Consider the following 16,662-nt stretch of genomic DNA (forward strand, 5'->3'; position numbering starts at 1 on the left):
GAAATGATTTTTTTAAATGTCTTTATAACCCTCTACCTGGCACTCTCAAAAACAATGCAATGAATTTCAATATACGTAAAAGGTTTCTTTGCAGAACACTCTGTGGTCATTTCCCCACGGAGATGACTCATTTTGTCTCTGGCCAGCATGTGACACAAATCAAAGTCCAATGGATGAGTGTGTGCACAGCCAGGGCGGCTTCCAGGGTGCTCCATGCTGCGTGTACTTTGCAGAGTTGCTACCAAACGTCAGTGTGAACACAAGGGTATAACTTCCACAAGTCAGAAAAAAATGAAACTGCAAATCAGACTCTGGAGTAAAATTATTGTAATTGCTGTGCCCTCAGCATGTGGGAAATGGTCAACCATTGTGATAATAAATAGGTCCACCTGAAATCCCAGAGTAGGAAGGAGGTTTTATCTCAAAGGAAATATATTCAGTTCTGCCTCTTGGCTTTCCAAATAGCATTCTATTGAACGTGCAAATAAACTTTTAGAAATTAGGCATTTGATGACTGAATTTAAATCAAGATGTAGCTATAAGGTTCACATCCATTAGCTTCAATTCATCTTGAGAAATCTGAATTTAGAAACCCATAGCCGCAGCCTTCTCTGGCATACAAATAATTCAAATTTACATCTTTTTTGTACAGCTATAGCTGTATATATTTCCTGCCTAACACCAAGGAGAAGTCACAGAGCTGCAACTGAAGGACAGCTGCCTCTAACACTGGCCCTGGAACACAAGTCAGATCCCCTGACAGCCACGATGCATTCCAAGTCGTAAAGTTCACAAAGCACTTGCATGCCTTGGAAAGTGGTGTAGCTGGCCCTTCTGTGGCTAGTGCTCACAAGGACAAACTAGTCCCCAGAAAGTTCAATGTCTTCTCCAAGGTCACTAGAAACAGAGAACAAAGAAATGCATCCCTGTGACAAGGTGAATCCTGGCATGTGAGATGGCCAGGGAAATAGTGAGATAAAATTAAAAATCCAAGGTGGTGACAGAGCTCTTTGAAACTGAAGTGAAATTCAACAGATGTAGGAAATCTCCCCAGAGAGATGTCGGGTCTAGAACCAAGTGGATCTGACAGCAAACCCACGCGTTCCACAGCACTGACACACCGTGACCAATGCATCCTCCTCCACACTCAACTTCCATTTGTGATGGGGGAACAGAAAGGAAAATAGTACTGTCCTTTTAACAGTCTTAATAATGAGCTATCCGAGCAGCCATCTTAGAAATGATGCATTAATTGGGCTTAATTAATCACCCTCTGGGTTATCTACAGATGAAAGAATGGAGCTTTCTAAGGAGGTCAGAGGGTATCAGCCGTTTGAGGTTTTGCCAAGAAAAAAAAATCAAAGTTTTTTTTTCTTAATTACCAAAATTACTGTAATTCACAGAATAATCTGAAACAGCTGGTCATCTGTTTAGGAGACCATTTCACATCATCACATAAAGTAAATGAGTGCAGGATCACTGCTTTTGCCTATTCTTGACTGCATTAACTCACAGTTGGAACAAACGCTATCAAAAATAGACTGCCATCTCTGTATGGGCTGCAGCCTTCCTTTGCCATTTTGTGTAGTACACAGCATGAATTTTTTTTTTTTTTTGAGACAGAGTCTTGTTCTGTCACCAGGCTGGAGTGCGGTGGCACGATCTCGGCTCACTGCAACCTCCGCCTCCCGGGTTCAAGCGATTCTCCTGCATTAGCCTCCCAAGTAGCTGGGATTACAGGTGCGCACTGCCATGCCCAGCTAATTTTTGTATGTTTAGTGTTGGCCAGGATGGTCTCGATCTCTTGACGTCATGATCTGCCTGCCTCAGCCTCCCAAAGTGCTGCGATTACCAGTGTGAGCCTCTGCACCCGGCCCACAGCATGAAATTTTTACAAACTTTAATCCAGCAAAATAGAAAAGTCATTTCAGAACCTTGCATATGAAAATACCTAATTTCCCTACAACTGAGAGAGAAGACAATCAGCAATTCTCACTTTCTTTATATCAAGGGATGGATGATTTAAAAAGCTCAAATCAAGGGCGAATGTGTGTTTTTGTCTAAAAAAAAAAAAAAAATCTTGTATCCTGCAACTTCTGAGGCTCTCAGACACTTCTCACACCGAGAGACAGGTAAGACGAGAATGCCTCTTAGACAGGAGCCATGAGTGAAAAGATGAGCCTGATGCACAAAGGGGACCACTGTTTTGCTGTTCGACAGTGCTCACTTGGGGATTAGAAAACAATTATTACTATCTTAACTTTGCATATGCCTTTTAGCTTCAAGAATTGACAAAAAACTAGATGCACATACATAACAGCGGGAAATGCAATACATTTTTTTGTAACTGATAGAATGAGTAGAAATAAATGTAAGGGTGATCCCAAATATCTGATTCATACGAGTAAAATACTGTCATTTAGGAGATCAATGAAGTCTAAAATAATGTCTAGACAAAACGCTTTGCTTATAATACTAGTAGAAAACGTCTAGAAATATACTAGAAATATACTGCCCACATCACTTGGGCAGTCAGTGTGACCTCAGTCCGGCTGAGATGGAGCAGTGGAATTGCAGTTACGAATACCTCACCAGGATGTACATGACGTGCAGATGTGAAGCCTGTGTCACATGAGTTCTGGACAGGTTGCAGGAAATGGGCAACGAGGCATAGTGGTCAGGAACTGAGGGCTTGGCAACACAAAGGAGATTCGGGGTGCACACACTAGCACACACAACACAAACTCAGTCTCGCTTTCTCTGATGCACGTGATTATCTTGGCAGTGCTATGCCATGGGTGGCATAGGGCCCTCAGCTCTTTTTTCAAGGCAAATAGCTGTACCATCTATTGTCAAAAAGTTGTTTCATTTTTTTAACATTCCGTCAACATACTGATGAGTCGGGTTCACTGCAGCATCTCTAAAGTCTTAAGAAGGAAAAAGGGATCTAGCTTGCACTGAGGAAACGGTGCATCCTCCAACAATCTTTTATGACCCCTTTGATAGCTTTCAGGAGTTGTGCCCACCTCTGCCTGCAGCCTCCCTGGCCTGCAGGGACCCATGGCCTCCCCCTGCTGCGGCTCCGAGGACCTCTGCCCCAGCCTCTCCTTTCAAAGTCCCGCCTTACCTCCTTTCTTCCCAAGGTCCTGACTTCTTTCTTATGACTGGCCTCGAGTCTTTTGTTCAAGTAGGTATGGTATACTCATGATCTTTTAAGAAGCCAGTTCTCTTTTTAAAGTACGCTCCCGATAAGCTAAGAGTTCTTCCGGGAGAGCCTTAAATAAAGCAGCGGGTGATGATGAAGGCTCCAACCGAGAGGCGGCCCCTTCGCTGCCTGTAGGAGCCATCCCAGGGCCAATGGCTCGCAACGCGTCAACCCAGAAAAGAATGAGAGTTTGCAGAGAGGAGGGCAAACTTTGCAGCGGAAGCACTGGACTGAGGAGTTTGATGAGCTGACCTTTAAAGCAGAGCCTCGTTAACTAAGGATACTTTGCACTCAGCCCCTGTGCCAGCTGCTCTGAACTCCATGATCTGATTCCCCTTCCTGGGGGAGCAGGGGTCTGAGTGCTAATGGACCTGACTGACCGCAGTGTGAACAACGATCTGGCCTCCTAGGGAAGCACTTTAGGAAGGGCTTCTTGGGAGTCAGGGCTTAAAATAAGCACATGGTAAAATCAGAGCCCTGGTTCCTCTTTGGTTTCCAAGAGCACGTGGCACTAAGACTCTGGGCCCCTGTGGGGCAGAGCAGCCCCCAGAACTGCCCCAGACCCAGAATCCAATCCCAAGAGAGGACTGCAGCCCTGGGGTCAAGCCACCAGCAACCCGGCTGTGGACATCCTCACCCACCCTCAGACCCAGGATTCAACCCAACATAGTGCCTCTGGCCTGGTGAGAGACACACATGTCTCCAGAGTTTTAGAGCATACATGAGAGTAATACCTAGCTACAGTCCTCTTCATGCAAACATCCCTGGGTTTTAACAACCTGCAAAGTTAAATGTTCACAGAGTTCTCTGATTTTCTCCGTAGGCTTTCTGGGCCACTGTGGACACTGAGTCACTGGTGTCCTTGTGAGTCTCTTCCTCCTCTTCTCTAGTGTGGTACTTTGCAAAGTGCCATCTCTGGACCTGGGCTTGTTAGCCATGCAAATTCTCTTCCCCATCCCAGACACCCTGAATCCAGATCTCTGGGGATTGAGTGTAGAAATGAGTTTGGGGGCCTTCCTGGAGGTTCTGGGGTACTTCCCTAGGAGACCCACTGTTACAGGAGGACCTGTGCTCCCCACTCTCATCCCAGACCGCATCCGAGGCCTCACGGATGCACTGTGTTCCTCAATACCACTGACCCATCCCCAGGCTAGCCCATCGTGTCCCCTCTATAACATGGCCCCTGTTGCTCCTCAGAGGCGATTGCTGTGGGGAGAGCTCTGAGCCCTTGTGCAGATGGAGAGCAGCACCATGCTAGCTCAAGGACTTTGGGCAACTCCTTTTCCCCTCTGATGATCAGCTGTCCAATGGTGATAACAGGGCCTTCCTCACTGGATTCACATGAAGAGTCACCAAAGCAATACAAGCAAAGTGCATTGCATAGAGTAGAGGCTCAATAATCACTATTTCCTTCCACCTAAAAGAGATACCCGTCTACTCTTCTATCTTAATTGTACTATGCATCATTTAACATCTGTTGCTAATGCTATTTCCTCACTTATTGTCAAATAAAAATTTATCCAAACACTTGCTAAAACTCTGCTAAGGCAGACTTTATTCAGGGGGTGCACGGTGATCAGTGTAGTGACCGCTGCAGTGCGGGCTTGCTGCAGGGAGAGAGGCTGGGCTTGTCTCTGACCACAGCAAGGGTGAGGGGGTTTGTAGTCTAGGAGTAGGCAGTGGGTGGTGACGGAAAAAGACTGAGAGGAAACAGCAGGGACCAGGGAACAAGGGGACTGTCGTTAGATCCACTAATGGAACTTGTGCTGAGAGCAAGGCAGGGTGACATGACACAGAGAGTGGTCAGATCCCAAGGGTGGGGGGGGGAGGGTCTATTGATTAATGACTCAGCAGGATTCTCGCTCAAGCTGGATTCCACAAGGAAAGAGAGGAAAACACCAGGTCGGACCTCATCTAAAAGGTCTCAGAAGAACCCAATACAGTTCTCGTCAAAGAGTGCCCCTTTGTCACCATGAAGATGTTCTAACACTCCAAAGGGAAGTGATCGCTCCCCCTTTTGAGCCCACTGCTGGATTTCTTAGCTCCTATGACATCCTGCTTTGGTTCATGGTCATGAACAGGATTCTCTTATTTCACTGCGGAACTGCAATTGCTCCCCAATGGGCATAAGTACACCGTACCCCTCTCTCATCCACCCTAGTACCTGCAGGAAGCCCACAGGGGTCTGTAACACCTGCTGCGGTGTGACCACTGTGTGCAAGAGGATGTCCAGACCAGCACCTGATGCCTGCTGCCATCGCCTTCCTTCTGCTCTGCAGCAAGAAGACCACACAGCTTCTCACACCGGACTGTTTTCAGTGCCCTTCCAAGACGCGGGGGATGTCGCTTAGTGGGCTTCTGCCACTCTACTGAGCACCGCAGCGCTGCAGGCTAAGCTGTGTCTCCCAAAATTTGTATGTTGAAGTCCTAACCCCAGTTTTTCAGATTGGGACTGTATTTGTAGCTGGGGCTTTAAAGAGATGATCACGTTAAATCGAGGCCTTTATCGTGAGTCCTAATCTGAATGGTGTTCATATAAGAGATGAAGACACAGATACACACACACACACACACACACACACACACACACACACGAGAAGACCATGTGAGGACACAGGGAGAAGACAGCATCTACAGGCCCAGGAGCGAGGCTTCAGAGGAATCAGTCCTGCCCACAGCTTCATCTCGGAGCTGCAGCCCCAGAACTGTCCGGCAATGAGCTGTTGTTGGAGCTTTCCAGGTGTGCTGTTTGCCATGGTGGCCCCAGGACACCCACACAAACCTGACCAGGTGCTCAATGGTGCTCTTACTCCCACCCCTGGCCAAACACAGGAGACACAGGCCGCGAGAGAAGCTCACATCTTCCTGAGGGGACAGTGCAAGGCGAGGAGGCGGGCCTCACTCCTTTGAAAGGCGTCTATGACTCTGCATCTTAATCTGGTAAGAATGATGAAGAGGACCCTGACAGCAAACCTCTCTGGAGTGCTGGCGGTTGGCTCTGTACCCCAGGACCCTGGCATGGAAGAGGGACCACCAGACTGGCCGGGGACAGCCCCCACCAGCCCTGACCAGCCTCCACACCCTTTAGCTCCCAAGGCCCATTTGGCCTCAGGAATTCCTTCCTCCCTCCAGGGGTGAATGCACCATCACAGAAGCTCCAGGGGTGCTGGTACCAGGCGCCAAGTGCAGAGCCATGGGGCTCCATGGGGTCCCTGAGCTGGGGAGGGCACTCCTTACAAGTGTGCATATGAAGTGTGCCAACAAGATGTTATTTTTTCTGATATCAAATGCTTCTGTGTTCCACGGGTAAAAAAGCACACTTCACTAGCTCCGTGAGGCACTCCACGTCCTTTCCGCTTCCTCCAGCTCCTTCTAGCGGTCCAGCACCCTGGCTTCTCAGCCACCTCCCTTCTTTCATCCCTGCCACTCCGAGGGGACTTCTTCAGGCCCCCTGCCAGGGAAGCCTGAGGCTGCTGGCTCCATTCTCCAGTTGTCCCTTGGCAGTGCTCACGTGACACCCCAGGGTCCAGTGCTAGCCCCAGAGAAAGAGGAACCCCTCACCGGCTCACTCTGGCTCCCAGTCAGACCCTCATGCAGCCTGGCCTTGTTCTCTCCCTGGGAGACGTCATTAAGAAACCGTTCAGTGCTCACCCACCTTCCTGGACGTGCTCCTGGTGGAGGCCGGCGCGGGTATCAGTGCTGGGTAGAAGGGGCAGCCTATGTTCCATCACCCATCCCACGCCCTGTTCTTTAGACCTGTGGGTCTGTCTCAACCCCACCTTTCCTCCCTTCTGTTCAGGGAGGCTCCATCACTGCCACTTTAACTGGATGCCTCGTGAGCCACCCTCATGTCCCCACTTTGGACAAACTTTGGCATATACCATTCCAGGAGGAGGAGACCCTCAGCTGTGACGAAGAATGCCCCCATGTCACTCCTGTGGTCTGTAGCCCCTCCCTCGGCCTGCAACCAAGTTTGGAACAGGTGGGGAGGGGGCGATGTCACAAATGCTAAGGGAGAACACAGCTTCAGAAATAAACTTGCCAGTGAGACCCAGCCTTGCTGCTCTGGCCGCTGGTAAGAAACTGAAATGAACCACAGGGCTTATGCTCAGAATCAAAAACTACCCAAAATTTACCAATTTTAATTCATGATTTTATGTTCTCAGAATGGGAGGAAAAAAACAAAGAATATGTTGCATCTCTACATTTGATTTTATTTATTTATTTATTTATTACTTTTTTGAAATAGTCTTGCTCCATCGCCAGGTGCCAGGCTGGAGTGCAGTGGTGCTATCACGGCTCACTGCAACCTCCGCCTCCTGGGTTCAAGCAGTTCTCCTGCCTCAGCCTCCGGAGTAGCTGGGACTACCAGTGCACGCCACCATGCCGAGCTAATTTTTGTATTTTTAGTAGAGACAGAGTTTCACCATGTTGACCAGGATCATCTCCATCTCTTGACCTCATGATCAGCTGGCCTCGGCCTCCCAAAGTGCTGGGATTACAGGCGTGAGCCACTGCACCTGGCTGCATCTCTACACTTTAACCCACTTTTTGGTCTATAAATCTTGAAAAGGTAACTACCAAGAAAGACAGAGATCCTCCTCCCAGTGCACAGCCCTCCTTTCCTAGCCTAAGCAGTGTTTCCAGACAAGATTGGACTGTCCTGCTCTTGAGTTTCCTCTTAAGAACACAGTGCCACTGGCTCTCAGATTGACCTGTCAGGCCCATTAGGACTCAGAGGTGTCTGAGCTGTCCCTTCCCTCCCGCCCTTCCAGACCCTCATCCGGAGTCCTGCCTCCCACCACGCCTGCATTCCTGGCTGCTAGCACAGCGAGGTAACTGGAGACCAGTCTTTTCCTCCTGTGTAAAGGTGCCCACTCCGCTGGCCATCCTGCCCGGGTCTCCTCCACACCGTTTTTCTGGACCTCTCCCCTGTGCAGGTGCAGATGCCCACATCTGTCTCCCGGAGGAGGCACTGAGCCTCCCAGGAGCTGCGTCTCCCTCACCACACGTGGGACATCAGACCCGCCCAGTGCCCAGCAAAGCGAATTCAACAGGGATGGATAGGACGCTGCTGCGTGCAGGACAATTCGCGTGGTCAGCGCTGCTGCAGAGACAGTTTTGTTGCTGGTGTTCTACAGGACTCTCAAGTCTTGAGTTTCTAGCTAGGAAGGAAAGGTTTCTGGAGTGCTGTGCACTGGGTGGGGTAGAGATGGCAGCTCCTCTGCATGTCACCTTTGGCAGTGAAGGTGATCCTCCTGGCACACGCAACCCCAGGCTCTGCGTCCCGGAGACACAGACCCCACCGCCCAGGGAAGACCAAAGCCTGTCAGCCCGGGCGACTCCCTGACAGCGTGGAAAACAGCGCAACCCTCTCCCCACCAAGGGAAGGGCGCCCTGGGCGGTTCTCCTCCGATGGGGAGCCAAGGGGAGCCTGTGACTTCCCTGGGAGCTGGGCGGAAGGCTGGACCAGAAAGGCGCGCACCGAGGTGTGCACAGCTCCCGTTCAGAACCACGGGCGGCCCTACGCCTCCATCCCCCATGTGCACCTGTGTCTGGGGGGGCGGGGAAGGGCAGGAGTCAGAGGAGAGGGCTCCTCTGCCAGCGTCGTTGCCAAGTTACTGCTGGCTGGTCTCCCTTGTCGCCTGGGTGCTGCGTTCCGGGCTTACAAATCCTGGGATTGTCTAAACAGAAGAAAAAGAGGAAGCGTTTTTACAAGATTTCATTGTCATGTTCTTGAGCTTTGCCATTTAAGAAACAAGTGTCACTGGTTTTCAAATTAAGCCTAAATTGTCTCATTAGGATTCAGCTGTATCTGGGCATAACCGCGAGGCTATTTACAGGGAGATTTTATATGCACTCACATCGCATATACACACACAGAGGAGGGAGACGTATATGCATGCATATGTATCTCCGTGTGTAGTTACATACATATATGTGTATACATGCACGTACATATAGGAAATACACAATGCATTTGCCTAAAAACAATGGGGAGTTGGACATGCAGCCTGAGAAATCCCTGGAAAAGAGCTCACAGAATCACAGAATAGAAAAAAGCAGAGCCCTGCAAGCACCCTGCAGTACACAGGCCTCCGGTCCAGCACACTCGCATAGGCATTTGCACTTTGACCTACCCCATTCTCCTTTTCTGGAGTTCTCAAATAAGCCAAGTAAGACCCAGCCTGTGCACAAAGCTGGACATCACAGCATAGTGAGACGAACAGCTGGCACCAAGCCTCACGTCCATCACCAGGGGGATTATAAGGGGCCATGTCCACCCCCGTGAAGCCCATGCAGTTATAAGCACCCTCGCCATGTGCATCTGGAGTGTGGTTTTGCAGTCCGTGCTGTAAAGGAAAAGAAGGGTGCAGAATGGTGTGTATGGCAGGCTGCCTTCTGTGTTAACGATGTAAATATCCACATGAGTATGTTTGTATATACTATGTATTATATATAACATATACTGTAGTACACATGTGTACACTTTGTAAACTTAAAAACAGTATAAAGATAAACTAAAAACAAATCAAATGGACATTGGCTTTCGGGGAAGTAAAAGAACTAAGAGAGGGGACTGAGAAGGAAGCCAGACTTCTGAGTGTGCCTTGTTTCAGTTTTGACTTTAGAACATGTAAATATTTTACAAACACAAACCAAAATAAATTAAATATATTTTCTAAAATCCCTACCAATTGGAAAACAGGCTGGGCACCGTGGCTCATGCTTGTAATCCCAGCACTTTGGGAGGCCAAGGTGGGTGGATCGCCTGAGGTCAGGAGTTTGAAACCAGCCTGGTCAGCATGGTGAAACCCCCTCTTCACTAAAAATACAAAAATTAGCTGGGTGTGGTGGCAGATGCCTGTAATCCCAGCTACTGAGGAAGCTGAGGTAGGAGAATCGCTTGAATCCGAGAGGCAGAGGTTGCAGTGAGCCAAGATCACACCATTGCACTCCAGCTTGGGCAGCAGAGTGAGACTCTGCCAAAAAAAAAAAAAAAAAAAAAAAAAAAAAAAAAAAAAAAAAAAAAAAAAAAAAAAAAAAAAAAACTGGAAAACAATCCAAAACAAATAGAAGCTAACCGTAACTCATATTAGTGGTACTACCATGCTGAGCAGAATTAACTCAATGGACTTGAAACACATTATTTTGACACTGCGACCTCAGCGGAATGTAGCATAAGAGTAAGAAGAACTGCACAAACAACCCTTAAACGACAGTCACCAGCTTCATAGCTGTAGTAATGGTGGTATGTTTATATGCCTGCTAATAAATGCATATATGTAGCAGGACTAAGTAAATAAGTAATTATATCAATTATCATTTTTTTAAATTCTAATGAAAGCAGGTTCAAGTATAAAATCAAAGAAGCCAAGCAACATCCTTACAATGCCAGGTTTGAATTGGAAATAATAGGAACAACCCGTTTTGTGTTTCTCCCCTACATATTTTTTAGCTTTTGGAAAGGCCTGAAAGCAAATAACAATCCAGCATTCATGAGCAGCCGCTGATCCCCAAATTGTCCGTAAATACATTTCCCACCCACAGAGACCAGGGGCCAGGGAGAAATGGGTGGGGCAGGAAATGTAGAAAAAGAGTCTGAGAGATTTTGTTGTACTAGAAAGCAAAGAAGTTGTCAAATACTACTGGGATCATATCCAAAGGGCTGAGATGTCATCTTGAAGGGGCTCAAAAGAAACAGCTTGAGTCTTCCAAATGAACAACAATTACAATGTATTGAAATACATCAATTACATAAAAATCATACTCAAAAAAACAAAAATCCACCAAAATACAAATATAAAAACAAACATACAAAAATGCTCATTCCTGATTGGAGATCTCTGGGGCACTGATTCATTATTATGCAAAGGGAATACAGCAACTGTCTTACCTATCTTGGACAAATTGTTTTTCATAACAAACAATCATTGAAAGAAATCATTTTATAGAAGAATCCACATCATAAACGCAGGCTGAAATTTAGAATTTGAAGGCTCGCTATTTTGAAATCACTCATGATGACATGATGGGTGTAGGCGGCAGCCATCCATGACTGGTTAAACTATTATGTGAAAGGGAGATGGGGACCTTCAGTTTGGATGATCACACTGACACCACCTGAACCTACTGACCTGTGTCATCATCAGCAAAATGGACAAGCAGGCCATGTGTCTGGGACACAGTGTATCCCATGTCCCTATGCTGATGGGATAAGGACACAGCCTAAGGAAGATTTCTTGCCAAAAGAAAAAAACCATCGGCATCTAAGCAAGCCTCCAGGTCTAACTACAGATTTACAAGAAATAAAGAATTCCAACAAGCACATGAACTGTGAAGAGTGGACCTAGTTTGGATCCTGATTCAAATAAACCAAGCATGAAAAAAAGAAAGGTTTATGTGACAGTGAAAGAAAACTGAATACAGGCTGGACGTGAAATGATATTAAGAAATTGTTATCAATATCATTAGAAGTGATCACAGCATTGAGAATAAAGCTTGTCTATTACAGAGTCCTACTAAAGTATTGATTGGTAAAATGACAGACATCTGGGATGTTCTAGCAAAAATAATAGGAGACATTTGAAAGAAAAACAGCAAATGGATGTTACTGACTGCAGCTGGATATGATTGAAATTTTCTGAAATAAAAATTAAACCAAAAGAACTGATGAGGCAGCCTCTGAGGGAAACGGGCCTGTCACTGACATTCCCTCTGGCAGACATGCTGGAGTTGGAGCTGAGGCCTTCAGCTCAGGGGCCGAAGGTCAGAAGAACAGAAATGACGCCTTCCTCACCATCTCTGATGTTAGAAGTTGCCCAAAGTGGGAAGATGGACACGTTACGTGGTCATTTTAGAAACTCCTTTTGGAGTACTTAAAGCACAGAACAAAACCAGTGGCCTGAGCAGTCGATTAGGCAGGCAGACATCTGGGGCTGAACAAAACAGGCAAAAAGGGACCACAGACAGAACTTGGGATGACGTCAGACACGTTCTGTGGTAGCATGAGGGTGGTGGTAGTACCACAGCAAAGGACGTGGGAAAACTTGATGGGTGTTAGGGTTTTATGCTTCTATCCCCCCAGATCGATATGTTGAAACTTGATCCCCAACGTGGTGATCTTAGATGGGGCCTCTGGGAGGCAATTAGATGATGAAGACCTCATGATGGGACTAGTGTCCTTACCTAGGAGGCCCGAGGGTGCTCATTCACCCCTTCCAAAGTGAGAGGATACGGCCAGAAGGTGCCACAGGTTCTCAGCAGACACCAAATCTGCTGTCATTTTGATCTCGGACTCCTCAGCCTCCAGAACTGTGAGCAATAAATCTCGATGGTTTGTAAATCACCCAGTCTAAGGTATTTTGTCATAGCAGCCCAAACCAGCTAAGTTCAGACTCATTCTGATGGAAGTTTCTGAGGGAGATGTGTATGAAGAGGTGGAGTTCACACAAAGCAGAAGATTGAAGAAGCAGAGAAATGAGGCCAAGGAAAATCCAAGGGACAGAGACAATATTAAAACCTGTCTCATGGGGCCTGCCTTGAATGAAACGAAAGGCACTAGGGACCCTCATAAGGAGCCTTCTCAGAACTGAGCCTGTGTCAGGCACTCCAGCATATGAATCCCCAAAGCACCCTATTGGGAGAAGCACTTGCGGGTCTTCTTCCTTTTCCCTTTTTCACTGAAGGGCAGGCTCCCAGCATCTGAGGCCCATCTGCAGATGCAGAGCCACTTCAGTTTTGAAGTGCTCCCCACAAGGAGGGTCTAGGGTTGCTTTTATCCCGCCATGGGATCCCACACTCCACGTGGTCATGCTTCTCTTCAGGATACCCTGGTGCACAGGCGCTGGGCTCATGCATGCTCAGGGATGCCCACCCCATTCCCCTGACACCGGCATCCTAATAGCAGAGGTTCATATTACATTGTTTCATTGATACAGGCTTTATAGGATGGAACCAAGGTCCTGGCTGCCAAGAGGCCCTCCGGTAAGTATATACATGAGCCATGCAGGGATACACCTCTTAACTTAACTGAAACCTCCTTAACCAAACCCACTATGCTATAATTCCAGTAGGAGCAGCCCCTTCTACTCTGAAGGTTGACTTGACGGACAACCCTGCATATGCCTGGCAGTGAAAATTATCTTGAAAGGGAAACCTCTAGGCCTCTACTTCAATCTCACCTGCTCCAGAGACCAAAGGCAAACCCCAGAAATGACTTATACCCTACGACAATACGATTTTGTCACTGAGTGTCTGTAAAAACCGGTGACCTAGATGTGAAGCCAAAACCTGAAGGCGTTAGACCCGGGAAGGAGTTATGCAATTTTAGATTAAGATAAATGCATTTATAGGAATGCATTTGTTTGATATTTCAAACTCCAAGTCTGAGCTGCAGCAGCTGGGGTGGACAGGATGCTAATTGCTTGTTAGGTTGGTCAACTAAAATTTGAACTGAAGGACGGTCATACTAAATAAGATGAGAGACTAGGGATTCTTTAATGTAACATAAAAGATGGAATCCAAGCATTCGGGAGACAGAAATATTGGAGTATTTTTCATCATATCTGAGCATTTATTTTTCTCCAGCTCTGCAACATGAAGAAAAGCGTCAGAGAGGCTTCTCAGCACCAGTGCTTCTGAGGAACAGGGATGATGACTCCCCAGCAGTGAGGGATAAAAGGGGTAGGCATCCCACTAGTGGCCTGCCTGGTATCAGTGATGATTACACGTTCTCTGGGTGACAAGCTTAGAAACCAGAGACAAGAAAGCATTGTTACTGGAATAGGCAGCAGAGCTAGGATGTGGCTCGAAAGGGACTGACCCTAGAGAGCATTGGGGGCGGAAGTGAGGTTTAATTGAATAGAGTTCCTAGAGCTGAAATAAGTGAGCAATGTAAGACTAAACCTAAAATCTGCCTTGATGTACATGGCAAGCTTGTTAAACAGAGACTGAAGTGCCCCAGCCTTCCATCATCCTGCATCTCACTCAGTTTATAGACCGTCTTAATTATGGTAGATGAGGCTGCAGTGATAACATAAACCCCCAGATTACAGTGCTTTAACAAAATAAGGGAGAGACGAATGTTCAAATCTAGCATCTCTTTCTCTCTAACATTTGGATTTCTTCGCTCAAATGACATCAAAAGAGAGTGCCCTGGTTGGTGGGCAGCTCTCCCTCATGCCATAATTCAGCCTTCTTTCATCTTTTGCCTCCACCATTCTCCAAGGCCTTGTCATTTTCATCTAGCTGCCAGGCAGAGAATAAGGGCACAGCATAGATATCATGCTTCTTGGAACCCTTGGCTTGGGATTACTACACAGCATGAGTCAAAACAGCTGCATGGCCCAAAGATATATTCCCTTCCTGGCCAGCCACTTCCTAGTTAGCATTATAATGAAAGGGGTCAAAAACTATTTGTCAACAGCTCTTCAACTCTGTTAGAGAGGCCCAGAGCCCCTTAGAAGAGAGGCCTGGCAAGGCTGAGGAAGTATGTGGAGTTCTTCCTGTCCGACAGGTGTTACAAATATTCTCCCAAGCCTTTCCCAAAGGAATCCCATCTATTTTCCAAAGTTTCTAAGTGCTGTGAGGAAGGAAATAACTAGACTAATGAGGGATTGTCAGAAACTGTCTCTGAACTGATGCAACAATTAGGGACCTATATCCCTGTGATTCATCCAATAGACCAGGGCTTTCTGTGTTTCTTATGTTGACCTTTTTCATCATGAAAGGGGTAGCAATTGCTGTTCCTCTCATAACGAAGAAATATGGGTCTAGCTATCAGGAGGTGATGATGGGAGTCCACTGTGCATACTCTTCCCAGTCCCCCTGACCTCAGCCCCCGTCTCTGCATCTCTGAGCTCTACTGGTTTAGACATTTTGGCACTCAGGGCGAGAATGTTTCAACCAGGTGATGCAAAAATGCTTCTACTGAATTGAAGGCTGAGACCATTGTAGGTACTTTAGGTTCCTTGTGACACTAGGAAGAGAAAGGTACAAAGGAGAGTCCACACTCTTGACTGGAGTGATTAGGCTTGATCTTTTAGGGGGATATGAGGATATATAACATGGAGAAAGCAAAGTGCATCTGGATCTGAGAGGTTCTGTATATTTTCCTAGAACTACGAAGGTGGACACCCAGCGTTAACACTCAGAGAAAACTATAGCAGTATTGTACTTCTAAGACTATCAAGGCACCAAACCCTTCAGAAAGCAAAGGGGTCACCCCACCATAAAGAACTCTAACCAGCCAAGATACTGCTGAGAACAGCAGAAACATGGGCTGTGCCAGAAAGAGGTTATCATGGTGACCACGGCTTCTAGCAGGTGCAGAAGCAGGAATGGCTGTGCTCACCTCATCTTGCCTCTTGCTTGGCCTCACGCTTATTCACATCTGTAAGTGGGGTTGGTTTTGCCCTCTCTCATGTCTCTCTTGTGTATATAAATCATTTTGCTACTGTTAGCTTTACTCATTAGTCTATAGGGACAAAATATAAAGCCAATTTCAGGATACCACCATAGAGGACAATCCTCACTGAGTTTCCATGACATAACCCACTTCTCTCCATCTCCATCCCCTTGTGCATGCTCAACTCTCTCTCTTTGTCTATTTTACAACACTCCTTGGATTGGCATTTTGGGGTACCTACAATGTCACCTTACCTTTTGATCCAAAATTCATGAAAATCAGCCCTATGGTTTGAAATCTGGTAAATACTCCATCCCAAAATTCACAAGTTGAAATCTGACCCCCATTGCAATACTATTACAAGCTGAGGTCCTTAGTAAGTATTTAGTGGCCCCCTTATGAAAGAGTTGGACGAGAACTGCCTTGCCCCTTCCGCCATGTGAGGACGTATAGAAGGCACCCATCATGGAAGCAGAGAGCAGCCTTACCAGACATCAAATCTGCCTGCACCTTGACCTTGGACTTCGCAATAAATTTTTATTATTTATAAATTACCCAGTCTCAGATAAGTATTTATGGAAGCCCAAACAGATTAAGACAATCTGTCTGCCCTTCATAATGATAATTCCTTAATTCCCAATCCTATAGCAGTCCTCAATAATTGGAAGTCCCTCCAGATCATTCTACTGAAATAACTTTCACTGATGCCTCTAATTAAGAAGCACAGTACAGACTTTTCTGGACGTGTTCTTTGGCACAGATTTTCTGCCATACTTAACATTCTGGTTATTCCTGCCTTAAACCTCTCCACTCCATTCACTTATGTTTTGGAACACAAGTGACGCTGTGACATGTGCTCCTCCAGTTCTCTTTCTACTTTGTTAAGTTTTTCATTTAGGAAATATTTCTTGGGCCTGTATTATATTGCTGGGAAATGAGAAAAAGCTTCCTCAAAAGAGTGATGAGTAAGCTAATACCTGAAGGGGGAGAGAGAATTAATCTAGAAAGGAATGAGGGGAAGAGCATAGAAGGCATTTGAGACAGAAAG

This window comes from Cebus imitator, unplaced genomic scaffold (assembly GCF_001604975.1).
Source record: "Cebus imitator isolate Cc_AM_T3 unplaced genomic scaffold, Cebus_imitator-1.0 Scaffold225, whole genome shotgun sequence".
Taxonomy (NCBI): Eukaryota; Metazoa; Chordata; class Mammalia; order Primates; family Cebidae; genus Cebus; species Cebus imitator.